The 12,402-nt window shown below is 40.7% G+C and overlaps 1 long non-coding RNA gene across 2 annotated transcripts; it reads right to left on the minus strand.

Annotated features, from left to right (window-relative positions):
- Nucleotides 1-5,316: 5,316 nt before the first annotated feature.
- Nucleotides 5,317-11,608, minus strand: LOC108640177. Of its 2 annotated transcripts, XR_003916018.1 has the most exons (4): nucleotides 11,458-11,608; nucleotides 10,163-10,237; nucleotides 5,692-5,746; nucleotides 5,317-5,391 (listed from the first exon to the last, which is right to left on the minus strand). It is a non-coding gene; the product is annotated as an uncharacterized LOC108640177 (long non-coding RNA). The 2 variants fall into 2 exon arrangements; XR_001920966.1 differs by lacking the exons at nucleotides 5,317-5,391; nucleotides 5,692-5,746 and adding an exon at nucleotides 9,217-9,524.
- Nucleotides 11,609-12,402: the final 794 nt, after the last annotated feature.

Raw genomic sequence — 12,402 nt, forward strand, 5'->3', positions numbered from 1 at the left:
TCATATTTTTGCCTCCAACTAAATGTAGTGCCTTGTAATTGAAAGACCTATGGAACTGGCAGTCAAATTATTCTGTATATACAGTTCATATCCAAACAGTCAGATATGGGCAACCCATAAACATAAATTAAATAAATCTGTTCAGCAGGAGAAATCTGTCTTATCCAGATATCCAGAGCTGTCAATATATGCCTGAGACCTTTCCTAAAATCAAAGTATGATGCACAGCAAACATCTTGGAAGAAGAGTAGCAATCAATACATCAAAGACAAGAAATGGAAAACAGGGCTGTAAATTTAAGCATCCCTAAATGCCAGAATACTTCTGAAGCAAGTTTGACAGAGCTCTGGTTTTTTTATGGATACAGCAAAGTCATACCTGAGATTTTCAAAATCCCCACTTGAAGCTGGAGTTGTCAGAGTCTACCTGACCAAGGTTGCTGTTGCCCCTTGACTACTTGCCCCTCTGCCTCATTACACTGCTGACTGGATTTTTTGTCTCTCCTTCGCACTGGCAAAAACATACCTAATCCTTCAGTGAGTTGGTTTGGGGAGCTAAATTGGAAGGAAATGCTTCTTTCCCCTCTGTTCCCCTCATGAAATGAGCTGCTAGTTTGTCTCCCTTAACTGGCTCCCTGTATCCCTGATATTTGTGTTTATCCCTGATAGCACAAATATCAGTGAAAAGAAGAATGGAGGGAGCATCCAAGGAAAAGTGGAAGTCATCTCCACTTAGATGCCATACTAAACTGCTGCAGAATTACAGCTTTAAGAACAAAATCCCACTCCCAGTCATGTATATGTGTGTATGTGGATATTTCAAAGGACGTACATGTTCACTTTACTGCAGTGATGTATGTTTGCTTTGATACAGTATTCTTGAAACACTTGGGTCACCTCGCTTCATGAGTTAGCCACATGGAACCACCATACTCTTTGGCATTTAATCTTCAATTAAAGTAAAAAAAATGCTCTTATCCATCATGTTTTTTCAGGAAATCTCCCTAGTAGGACCAAACTGTGCAGTGTTTCCTTTCTTCAGTCCAAAAATAGTCTGAAACGATACTGATGAGACATAAATGCTGCCCAAATTGCTTGTTTCTATTCAGGCTTTGACTCAAAACCTTATTGACAACATTATAAATGTCAACATTTCATACATAATACATGAATGCATTTTAGCAGATGGAGAGGAATGGAAATGAAGCCAAAATGCAGTTGAGGTTGGGTTTGGAATTGCTGGAAGGAGTAGGATGAAGAAAGGAGAGATGCCAAGAAGGAAGTAGAGCAGAAACAGAGAAAGGAAGATGGGAAGGAAGAGAAGAAGAATCACTCCTACTGAGTTCTGCTGAATCAAATACTAACAGAGTGAAAGGATAATAAATAGTACATTACCTTCTGTAGCAAAAGATGAGGCTTTGCCTTTGTTCATTCTTTGAAACTTTCTCTTTGAGACAAATAGGAGTTGTACTGTGGACAGAATGCTCACCTATGCTCATATTGTAGCCCAGTCTCCATACCCAGGGGTGGAGTTTGTTCTCTTCCACAGGATGAATAGGATGCCCCCTTGGTCAGAGACATCGTAACTAAAATAGCCTCTTAACCGCCAATTTTAGATTAGCAAGAGTAACCCACTGCCTAGAACTAATAGCTTTATCAATACTTCAAACTGCACTAAACTTCTGAAAGGGTTTTGCCATAATTAAAAATTATGATCATTCTAGATTAAATAGATATGTGATGCTACCATTCATCATTCAGGCTGTAAAAAAATTCAAACTTTTTCAGAAGGCTCATTGCTCTGCAGCAGAAACACATGCCACAGGGATGAACTGCCTGCAAAACGTTTGTTCCAATCTACCAATGCTAACTATATTTTTAGGGTCTAATGAAAAGATGCCAGAGGACAAGATGAGACACAATGTGAAAGCAAAGGGTAAACATAATTTTGCACTCTGGGGACCAGGCTACGAAGAACTATTATTGTTACCCATGCATCAAACAGGCACAGAATGCAATTTTCAGAAGTCCCTTTACATTTTCCAAAGAGGAGCTCATATGAATCTTCTATTTTCTTCCTTTTCCCACGTTGTTTTTGTGCTGAATATTCATGCTTCTTTTCTTAGAAACACAGTTCATTTGTCCCAAAGTGTCTGTATATAAAACATAAGTATATTAATTCATGATATACCCTCTTCTCATGCTTTTCTTTCTCAAAATATAAAAGAACAACAACAATTCAATATTCAGAACAAATTTACCTAGGAAAACAAGGAATCTTTTCTATTTTAGATCCTTGATAGCTCCATTTTCAGAGTGGGTCAGTTGGTCTGCTTTTTGATCTCAGATTTGCTTTCCTAGCCTTCAGCAAGTGGTATGCACAAGTATAAGTCTGACAAATTTGATTTATGTTAAGAAATAATTTTTCTGTTGTCATAGAAACAACTGTGAGATGATCCAGGCAGGAGTAAAAAGTAACAATGAAAAGCAGGTTGCTGGTTTCGACAGTAAAATTCTTCTCTTTGTTGATGTCCCACCAGCAATTTCCTTGCCCCCTAAGGCAGAAAGGGCAAAAAGATGGTATCTGGAAGGATGGTTGAGAGGAAAAATTTGCCCACAGGGTGACTTTAGTGTCACAAGGCAGGCACATGTCCCAGCCCAAAGGGGGTGTGCAGCCATCACAACTTCTCCTGCAAGACTGCAGCATGGTAAACAAAGTAAATGTTTCTCTAGAACAGGGAGCAAAGCCAGACTAGAAATCCCCCAAGCCTGTTATAGAGATGTCCATGGCATGGTGGAGAGAGATAGAACAATTTCCTTCTCTTATGCTACGGGTTTGCTTCCATCATCAAGAGTGAATCATATCCATATTTTAAAGTTTACACAGATCTTGGCACTGCACTATGCATAAACAATTTCTACTTAGATAAGAGGAAGCATTCACCTGGACAGCGACAAATATAAGGGAGTAAAAGAACCAATGAAGACTGATTATCATGACATGTTCATGTAGAAGCATCTTCACCCACCCCAGCACTGCCTGCCCATGAGTTCCATGACACAGCGTAGGCAATTACAGCCTGCCCAACACGAATGCTCATTCATTGCCATTTTGGCAGAGAGAGAGCACAGGGATGTATACTGTGTATTACAACACCTACACTCTACTCAATCTCCACCATCAGTCATTGACATTTTAGGGGTGTTTATCCCCAAGATTTACAAGGGCAATGAACATTGCTAGTACTTGCCACTATGGCTGTCAGACTGACTTGATTTTATTTCCCAAGGGAAATCTGTTTCTGCATCTGCTACTGTTGGTTCAGTTTACAACAAGCTTTCAGATAAAAGGTTGTTGCTGCGGATCCATAGCCTCACAAAATGGCAGGGCAAAAGTGTTGCTGCAAGAAAGTCAGAAAACCTGTAACATTTTGTGCAGCCTTTCAGTTCCTCTAAGTGAAAAGCCAGGGGATTTCAGTCCAGAATCCTCCTCTGCTGCAATTAGTACTGGGAACAGTCCAAAAAGAGGAGGACGTTCATAGATTACAGCTTCTTTTTGCTTCTAATGCTGATTAGTTGCAGTATGTCAATAATTAGAAGAGAATTTAGTGAATAAATATTGCCTCTTTTTCTGCTGCTGCACTGTCCAGACGGTATTATTTCCCCCCTATTATTTACCATTTGAAAATATTTGCCAGACAATCTCTTCAAGTCCTCTCTGAGCTGAAGCTTACTGGTATTAATTTTGCAAGTGTAAGAAACAGAGGCAGGTCTGGCACTGGTTCTGATTCCTGATGAAGTGAAAGCAGCTTTTAGCACTGGATGTGTCATGGATTGTGGAAAGTGAATTCTGAACTGATATTTTCCAATAGTGTCTGTAAAATGCATTCTTGTAGGCTTTCCATGAAGCATCCTCCCTGTTAATAAAGAAAAAAATACAGAATACAAGTGGCAGGAAGACAGCTGAAGCAAACTTGCCTGATGATTTAAGTGGATATTTGACAGGGTATTTTTGACAGGGACCACTGGAGCCTAGTTACAAGAATCTGAATAGAAAGCCTGGTCATTTGCTTCTTTTCTCCAGAGATGCAAAGGTGTGTGGAGGGTGGAAAATTATAACAGAACTTAATTATTGTCATGATTATTTTTGCTAGATTATAAGAATGTGCCTATCTGCCACTTCTCCCATATGTGCACATGTACATGTCTCTTTTTATGTTCACTGCCTGTCCACAGCTTGTCTCATACATGCATCTCTTTATGTCTCATTATCACATTTCATTCCCATGCTCTTTATAGTGCAAAACTAGGTGTGTATTTGGTTATGAAAATGCTTGAGGCGGTTGAGGGCATTTTTGCATGGGAGATGCTGTATTACCATGTCAATCATTGCTCCTTCTCTTTCTTAGTCTTTGCAGATTAATCCTGGATGAGTCTCAGCTGGGATGCTTCTGGCACAGGGGAAGCTGAGATTTAGATAGCAGGTTCTCAGCCCAGGTCCACTGGCACATGATTTACATGCTGTTATCAAATTTGCTTTCCTGCCACCATGCTGAACATCGGGTTTAGAGCTAAGCATAATGGGTTGCTGGGGGAAGACGGTCTTTTCCAGTTGAACTCTTTCACTCTGGGCCTACACATAATCTTTTTTTTTTTTTTTATTTTTCCTGAAGAGGGTTGCTGGCTATTAACCAGCCTAGCTGCCATAAAAGAAGTAGGGGAGGGAGATCACAGGCTTCTTCTCCAGCATTACTGTATCCACTGATTCTGGCTGGGCATGTCATTTCTACCTGTCATCCAGGTTGCTGCTGCAGCTTGTCCCCTGTGAATGTGAGTACTGATCAACTTTCTGCTGCCATAGTCTGCTGCTGAGATGATTCCCACTTTCTCTTTTGGCACGAGTTGTGTGTTTGGACCTGTGTTCAGCAGGGGATACTATTAAACATTGGGACCTAAAGGCTGCCGGGGTCTCTTGGAGGCAGCAGGACATGCAGAGATTATAATGGGAAAGACCTAGGCACCATAGGAATGGCTGGAAGCAGAACTGGAAAAGCAGCATGGCAGCATGCTCAGAAACAGTAAAACAAAACCCCTTTCATCTGTAACAGCAACGGCTCTTGAGCAACGGTGATTGCTGTGACCTGAAGTGTAGGCATCATGGTGTTGAGCTGCGTAACCTACGCTCCCCAAAAGGCAGTGATTCCTGAAAATGAGAGCTTAAGTCACCTACCTGCTCAGATAGCACAGCCTTGACTGCTGCATCCTGGGGCAAATGCAAATCCAGCACATTCATCAGCTGTTGGTAGAGGCTCTGTTACGGAGAATGGTTGTGGAGAGGTGGAACAGGAGAATGCTTGCAATATTAGAAGAAGAGTGACAGCAGCAGGCAGGTCTGTGGGAGAGAAGGGGTGTTGCATTTGCTGGGATATGGATATAAAACGTGCTGCTGTCAAATCAAACGGTTCCCCTTGTTTATTTCCTCTTTTTTTTTTTTTTTTTTTTTTTTTTTTTTTTTGTACAAATAACCAGTGACTTAAAGACAGGAAAACATAATAGTATGCCCTCCTTTATATTCCAGAGCGTCCTCCTTCTCCCTGCTGTTTGGCATCTCGCCCATTTCCAGCAGGCACTTTCAGATGCAGATTTCTCCCTGAATAGGTATGGCTGGGCTCTTTGTCCTCATCTCGCCTACCTTCATTAGCGGATCTGCTGTTGTGGGTCTTGCTCAGCTATCAGAGGGACCGGGGCTGGGTAAGAAGCAGAGCAGAAAAGGCCCCCTAAATACTGATTCATTACCATACAAATGGAGGGACACCCCAGCTATGCAGAGGGCGGTATCTTTATAAAACATGCGTAAATAGCATACAAAACCATGATTACACAGCGCTTATGCACCAGTTAAAATTCATCCTGGGTAGGCTGGATAACGCATATCCCTATATGCTAAAACGGATTCTCTTTGGATCCACAAATGGTTTATAGTTGTCTCCTGAGACAGGGGCATTGCCTGCGGCATGGTGGGCATATCAGCAGGGTAACGTATCAGCAAGCCAGAGAGCCGTGACAAGAAGACAAATGAGGATAGGCAACTGGAGTTGATCCCCCATTTGTCTGTTATCCTGGCTTTGGCTAAATATTGAGAGATGTCCGTTAAATGGCAACATCTGTGTCCGTGTGGCTCAAAGGCCAGCCATCCCTGAGGAGTCACTCGGGGTGCTAGCTGGGTTGCTACGCCCAAATGTGTCCACAAATACAGACCAGTTCATCCACGTGTTTCCTTTACACTGCACTAGGCTGGGTCATAACCCAAAATCCTTCTGCTGTCAACAGTCACACTGGCAACTTGAGGAGGGACATTTTGCAGGAAAACCATTTAAAATGGGGAGTTTCTAGTTATGGCCTGCAGTTCATTTGAAACAAATGACAGAGTATCTTGGGTTAGTATAATGCTGAGATCTTTGGGATATAACCACAGCAGTTTTGACACCAAACAGAAATGATAACCAAATTGCTTGTACAGTTCTTCCACCTTTCTTTGCCTGTCCTCCTCTCCTCCTCCTCCATTTGAGTGGGTGATGGCACTCGAATGCAGCTGTGGCTGCACATGCTCCGGTTAGGTCGGCTGCACACTTGAATCAAAACCTACTGTGGAGATGGATCCTGAGGGGATAAACCTGAACAATTTGGCCTAGGAAAACCTGGTTTGTCAATTCCAAATTCTTTCTTCCCACTATCAAAACGTTTTCTGGGAAGCATTATATAAAATTTACCTACACAAACAGCCACACAACATGCTGGATTTGTAACCATATAATTACAGCTTCCAGAATGATATATTGTAGCCCTCTAAAGACCTGAACAGTAAGGTTATATGCACTGTGATGACAAGTACTCTGGAAGGACTTCAAAAGCACAGTCTGCTGTGGAGAAGAAGAGGAACTAATCACCTTTTCTATAACCTCTTTGATTTGTGGGGAGGAAAAAAAACTTTTAAAAAACACCATGTTTTTTGAAAACCAGCATAAGGCAATACTTGTCTATAGAAATCTGCTTTATATCCTTCTAGGTTCTCACTTTTCAGGCATATGCATTTGCTGGTATGTGAAAGACATGCAAGCCTCTCAGTAACAACTATGCTTTCAGATCTTTATTAGCCAGTAGAACTGGGAGACTGGCACATTCCAGATCTGTAAGAGGAGGACAGGGAAAGGATCTTCTGGGCTCTGTGAGACCCAAAATTTTGAATATAATTCAGGATTTCTTGCAAATATTGACCAATTGACCTGCACATTGGCCATGTGCCAGGTTGTAGCCTCATGAAGAGATTCCAGATTAACCCTACACCCCTCAAAGAGGCATCTTAGTGAGATTTTTCTGCAAAGACTATTAACAAGGTTCCAGTTATGTTTGACTCTGGTAAATATAAGGGCAGGATTTTTAGCATGTGTGTTACAGAAAGAGGTGAAGAGGTATGTCAAGCTAGTTTAACCACAATTTCAGCACCAGTCTGGCTAAATCTGTTTCTAAATCAATCTAGTTCTGTTACCTCTGTGACCAAACCACTCACAGAAAGGCCTTAAAAACTGAAGTGATAAACCCCCAAGGACCAGCAGTTTATAATGAAAACAACAGGGATGATAATTAAACTTCTACCAGTGGTCTGAGTTGGCAGTCAGTTCAGTTAGCAAGCAGTAATAGAGACACAGACCAAATTCTTTACTCTGCGTGTGTGGGTCTGATCAGCCTTGACAATGTTTCACCCTACCTCTCTAAAATGGGGTGAAAGACTCTATTCAGGAAACAGGCAAAGCTGTTTCCATCTGGCATATTGCTCCTTTCTCATGAGCTTTCTTCTACTGTTTATTAAGGAGCTGTTTTATACAAACCTCTCCACCCCATTTGCCTCTGGACTCCCATCTCATTCTTGTCTCATTACTTCAGTTTTAACGCCCACAAGAAATTTTAATAAGAATTAATTTCCTATCTGAGAAAGCCCTAATACATACCACACAGTGATATTAATGTAAAATATTAGGTTCTGCACAATCTGATTTCTGGGCCTTTGTGATTAATTGTGACAGCAGCATTAACAGTAAACATGTTTGGTTTACATCAGCTGCTGATTGGAAAAAATATTTATTTATTTTCTTCCAGTATAGGTCATATCTATAAATTGCCAGGTGAACTGAGAAGTGGCTTCTCAGGCCACTACAATCTCTACATGATGAAGTATTTCTATGACTCGTTTTTTCAGATATATCCTGCAGTATATGAACTTACAAGGTATTATTTTTTCAGAAATATTTATTGCACGTTCTGTGGTTCATGGCTCTGCTTAGCAGGCGAGCATTAGTGGCAACTTTTTTGTGACTGGCATTTCCATAACTTGGATACCATGGCTTTCCTGAAAGTTCTATATTTCCAAAGCTTTTCTTATCATAGGGATCTAGTACAAAAAGTATTCACCTTCTGTGCTTATTAACATACTTTTACTTACTGTGTGAGCTTCTTGCAATTTGTAATGTGTTTTATCCTGACAAAATGATAAAGAGGTAGGGAGTAGAAAGAGAGGAACTGAATGAACTAGAGTCAAAGTGACTTATAAGTTGTCCAAATAATCAAGCCAGATAGATGAAAATCAAGGACAAGTTTTCTTCTGACCAATGCTGCTGCTCTCCAAGCATTGTACCCTCTTTCCTGTTTCTTCCACTGGGAAAATATACCCTCTTTCCATTTTTTTCCACTCTGAAGGTATTCTTCATGTAAATAATTTTTGATTTCATTTTATTTTTAATAATTTTTAGCATCCTTATTCAGCTTGGCTTTTTCTCTTCTCTTTGCAAAATGCCCTTCATAAAAATGGAAGTGCATTAAGATTTCTCCTTCAGTCTACGCTGCAAATAGGGACCTGAATCAAAGGCCTGGATTGAGCACTATTAGTTGAGGCACATCAGATCAGGTGGGTTGCAGCTGATGAAAATGGCACTGTAATATTGTCAGACAGAACAAACTATCAGATCATCAAATGTGATTTTAAATGAAGTCTGAAATCTGAAAGGATTCTGGAAAGAACCATTTTCAGATAAAGGCGAGAATTATTCAAAATATAGTGAGGGAGTTAAAAAAAGATTTAAAAAGGCTCGTCAGCTTCTTCAGTTCAAGGGCTTTTATTATTATGCATTTGTGAATTTTCTAAAGCATTCTTTGCCTCCACCATCATTGTCTAAAACAGCGCACTACATAACCATCAGTGTGCATTTACATTTTTCTTTGTTGCTGAGGACAGCCAGCTTGAATTAGAAGCTGTTCATAGCCAAATTTTGAAGTATCAGGATATTAACTTGGATGTGGCAACGGAATAAAGCAGGGCTCTTTCACCCCTTCTAGCCTCACACGGGAGGGTGTTGAAGGGTCACACAGCTGCTTCGGAACTGCCACTGTTCCTGACTGACATATTTTTTGCTTTACTTGAACACGTCAAGCTGTCTGGGTCCTTCTGTCAGCTCCAGGCAAGGATGCCAGCCTCTAAGATAAGGGCAGCACAATCAGGCAAGGTTGGTAGTTGTGTCAGCCACCCCAGCTTGATCTGCTGCAGCATGGGTTTGTACACTGCCAAAACCCTGTCATTCCTGTCTTGTGGGCAGCAACTGTTTGTAAAACCAGTCTACTGCTTTACCAAAGCTACTCCTTTACCCCAGACTGGGAATTTGTTGAAATCCTGAGTCACTGAGTCACTAAAAGGGCCAATAGGGGCCCTTTGATTTGGGTCATGGTCCCCCAACCCTTGTTGAAAAGTAGCCCTGACTCATGCTGGTTTTGTATGAACAGGAGTTTTCCCTTCACTAAACAACACTCCTAAGCACACGGCAAAAAATCAGGTGCGAGATTTAATCTTAAGTATGCAATGCTAAATTATTACCATTCAACCTAACTCACTGGTCTCCAAAATATATTCAAAATTTTATTACAGTAAATAGCGTTCTGCATAAAGCAAGTCAGTGCTGTTAGCTGGCGATCTATCTGTTATTGCCTAGTACCATAATGAAAAAAAACACTGATTTCCATACAGTCTTGTTCCTAAAGGCTTAGGAACTAATGTCAGCTGAATATATTTGTACTGGATATTCAATCACTGCATCAAATATGCTCTGTAAACTAGTCACCTTTAAAATGTTAGTGGCATCTTCTTGAATAATTCACTACCACCAGATTGCATGTCCTTTGGGTCTTCTTGGAAGCTGAACAGGAAAGGATGGACAGGAACATGATATGATGACAGCAGTGTTGAAGTGATTTAATTCAATTCTATTAATATACATTTAGAACTTCCCCCCCCATGTTTTTAAATGTCTTCAGGGAATTTCCCTAAATTCCTGCATTCTTTTCATGGCATTTCTTTCAGTGTTTCATTTTCTTTCCCTTTTCATTTCCTCTTTCCTTTGTCCCCTTCATCTCCTTTTCCATTTTCTTTTCCTTTTCCTGTTCCTTTTCCTTATTTTTCTATTCTACTCTAGTCTATTCTACATTCTTGGCTTCACTATTCTATTGCTTTTTATTTCAAGGAAATTCTATACATGTGACACAGTTTTGCATGCTTTGCATGCTCCTAATCATTGTTATGGGTCAAATTTTGCACCCTATAAATTTGGATAGATAAATTTGGTGCAATTCCACTGATATTAATGGAATTTAAACTGGCATCAGACTCTAACCTGACATTTTAATGATTGATTTGCATGGTCTCAGCTGCGAGACAATTTGTCTTAAGCCCCCATTAAATCAGAAAACGAGTGTTTCTGACTGAATATGCCAATCATTCTAGCTTATCTAGTGAGAGATGCCACATGCTTTCTCCTACTTTAGCCTTACTTTTTGACAGCTACTTATGCTACTTATTGTCTAATTGGGTCTGCCAATCCTTCCTGGACATCCCAATCTGTCCAGCCCAGACACAAAAGTCTGAAACATTTCTAAAATCTGCATACTGTTGTTGATTACAAGAGATTAGGTGGGGCGGAATGCAGCCTAGATGTGACAACATGCTTACTTGTATGTAATTATTTCTCAGAAAAATTAAAAATTGCAAAAATTGAAGGAAGAAATTATATCTGAATACTTGGGCTTTCTGACTATAAGGGGAGGAAGAGTTTTTTTCTATTGACAGGAAAAAACTATGTTTTCTTCTGAGACTTTCACACTCACAAGGCAATAAGGGCTAAATCCTGCCATTTGTTGCTTGCTGTGCTGTGAAAGGTGAGGAGGTAAGAGCTATTCCCCAGGTAGTACAAAATGGTGGGAGATACAGCTTGCCCATGTGCCTCAATGCACAGTGCAGGGTTTCTGGAGGAAGAGGATCCCCTCACACATAGCAATGACTGGTAGGGTAAGACTTGCTTTGCCTCCATGCAGAGAGACAAGAAATCCCCTGTGCTGGGTCCTGCTGTGAAATTGTACTCACCAACACCAGGATTCTCTCCATGGAGGATACATCTGGCAACCTCTGCTTAACCTTATGGTTGTGGCTTGCCAAATAGCACGCCAGCATTTGGACTACAGTTTTTCAGTAGGGCTGGCAGAGCTCTGACATCCTCTGGGACCTGATCCAAAGCTCCTGGGATTTAATGGGGAAAAAAAAAGTCCACTGATCTTGGTGGCTTCGGATCTGTCCTTTTGCTCATCTCCTTTGATGATTTATACAACACTAACATGCATATTTCAATTCTGAAGCACACAGAGCACATGGTTTTAATCTAACCATTTCCCTGGTGACAGGGGAGGAACTGTGCTGGCAGCTAAGATACTGAAAAACACTCATTATTCTGTACATTATGATTACTTCTTACTTTCCCATGGAAGATAGAAATTACGATTAAAAAATCACAAATATTTTCTTTTACAATCTTTGCCTGCCCTTAAAGGCACAATAAAATATTAAAAAGTGCAAATTTTTGTGTGTGTGTAAAAATGATGAGAATGTTTTGTATTAAAATTGGAAGTAAGAGAATATCAAGGACTAAAAGCTACTGTTAAACAAATGACCCCCTTCCCTAGAAAAACCTTAGAGTGTGGAATCTTCCGAATGTACCAGGAAATTCTCTTCTCGGGTTGGAAGGTGAGAACATTTCATCCTTGTGAAGTCTTTGTTTGTAAAATCAAGATTACCAGGCCATTGGCAGCAGTGGTCTATTAGTTATGTAGCTCCAGACCAAGTCCTACAATAGCAGTGACTAAAAAACAAACTTAAAATCAGCTCTAGATTGCTCATGTACCCAAGAGCAGTTTTCAGGGGCAGCCAGGGCTTGCTATGCTGTCTGGCTGTCAGACCTGATACCCTGTGCATTTCTCTAAGGGATGTCCCCATAGCACCCAAGTTCATGGAGCCAAGCACCTCCTGCCCACTGGA

This window comes from Manacus vitellinus, unplaced genomic scaffold, assembly GCF_001715985.3.
Source record: "Manacus vitellinus isolate BGI_N305 unplaced genomic scaffold, ASM171598v3 scaffold_3_pilon, whole genome shotgun sequence".
Lineage (NCBI taxonomy): Eukaryota > Metazoa > Chordata > Aves > Passeriformes > Pipridae > Manacus > Manacus vitellinus.